At 34.4% G+C, this 1,877-nt stretch overlaps 1 long non-coding RNA gene across 1 annotated transcript; it reads left to right on the forward strand.

The window, feature by feature from the left end:
* The first annotated feature begins 580 nt into the window (after positions 1-580).
* On the forward strand, positions 581-1,073 carry LOC109135926 (uncharacterized). The gene is made up of 3 exons (XR_002040774.3): positions 581-690; positions 800-895; positions 966-1,073. It is a non-coding gene; the product is annotated as an uncharacterized LOC109135926 (long non-coding RNA).
* Positions 1,074-1,877: the final 804 nt, after the last annotated feature.

Consider the following 1,877-nt stretch of genomic DNA (forward strand, 5'->3'; position numbering starts at 1 on the left):
GTTCTTCACAAGATGCCTTGAGGATCTAGGAGGAAGGTATGAAATTAACTTTGAACATCAAATTGTTAAAATTCAAGCTTTAATTCTTTATATCCCATTAATGATTTTTTGTTGCTTTATGGAAGTATCCACCCCTACTGTTCGGAAGAGAAATAGGAGACCGGATGCAAAGCCAAGGGGAGTTAACAAGTGCAAGAAAGTGGGAAATCTTAAAGAAGGTGAGAAATTAGAGGTGAATTTTTATAACAGTGGTCCAGTTGGAGACAACCATAAGGAAATGACAATGCACATGGGCAAAATTGTTCGAGATCGCTTAATTTGTCCAGTTAGAGTGCATTCATGGAACGAGATAGATGATAGTGCAAAGGAGCATATGTGGCAATTAGTTGTGGTAATGCTAACTTGACCTTTATATGGCATATACAGTAATTGCATACACAACTTTGTTTTCATTAATTTGTATTCCAAATTTTTTCTTTTGCAGAACAAATTTGCAGGAAATGGCTTTGAATTGGACCGTACAATAACCCTCAGCCATTTGAAAAGATTGTGGCAAAACTGGAGAGGGATCTTGATGCAGAATTCAAAAAAGGTGGTCCGGAAAGTGCATTAAAAGAAACGCCAAATGATCTAACAAAGGAGGATTGGGAGTGGTTGGTGAAAGAGCATTTTACAAGTTCCAATTTCAAAGTATGTCATTTTCTTAATATTTAGCAATTTAGTATGTCATTTTTGTAACGATTAACAACTCTTTTCCTCAATAGAGGTTTAATTACTAACATATACTTTGTGGTTGTAGAAAGTTAGTTCTAGAAATTCCGGAAATAGAGGAAATTTAACAATGCCTCATCGCACTGGTAGCATGCCATTCAGACAAGTAATTTGGGATGATATGGTAAGATTTTTAATTTATAGTCTTTTCTTTATATAATGCTCCTTTGATGGTTTGATTATTTTATATGAAGGGAGGTAAAGAAGGGAAGGAACCGCCTCCAATATCAGCTGTTTTTAAGAGGACAAGGAAAAGAAAATCTGGAAATTTAGATGAAGATGAGGATGGCAAATATGTATGTAATATTTTCACAAATGTTCTAGAATTTCCAAAATAATGTTTATGTGAGCTCACAATAAACTTTTCTTTTTTGTGTTTTATTATTTTAGAATGAGATAGTTAACGTTGAGAAAGAGAATCCATCCCTATCACACTTTGAAGTTGTCGAAAAATGCTTTGGGGAACAAGATCGTGTTAGCGTTGTTTGCTTTGGTTTTGGTGTAACACCTAAAGATGTAAGAGGGCCTTTACCTAGTAGAGTTGAACTTATGTCACGTATCCAAGAGAAGGAACGAGAAAATGTTGATCTTAACAAAAAAATAGATGAAATAAAGGAGGATTACGGCAAAAAGATGAATGATATGGCAAAACAATTAAGCATGTTAATGGAAGCTCATGTTCAACGAACTAGTGGTCGGGACCAAGATATGCATAATGTTTCAGGTGACTAATTTATAAGCTCCTTCATTCATTTTAATATCAGCTTGTTGGTGACTAATTTACTAATTCAGTTCTGTATAGTAGCTCCCATTCCCCAAAGAATGAAATTTAACAGATTATAACAAAGCACTCAATGAGATAATTCAGATAAATATGCGAGACTTACTGTAGTAGCACTAAACAGAATAGCCTACCTTCCAAAACTTAATGGTCTTATCATTGGTAGACAAAAAAAAACAGTGCACTGTTAGCAGTTTGGCACCATCTCTGATTTTGTTGATTTTCTCCTCTTTTTCCAAACTCTTTCGGTAGTCGAACTGATCAAAAAGAAAAACAAACTCTTCATCAACTAAGAATAAAATAATTCTATGCAATGAAATCAGGT

The sequence above is a fragment of the Beta vulgaris genome, chromosome 1 (assembly GCF_026745355.1).
Source record: "Beta vulgaris subsp. vulgaris cultivar EL10 chromosome 1, EL10.2, whole genome shotgun sequence".
Classification (NCBI taxonomy): domain Eukaryota; kingdom Viridiplantae; phylum Streptophyta; class Magnoliopsida; order Caryophyllales; family Amaranthaceae; genus Beta; species Beta vulgaris.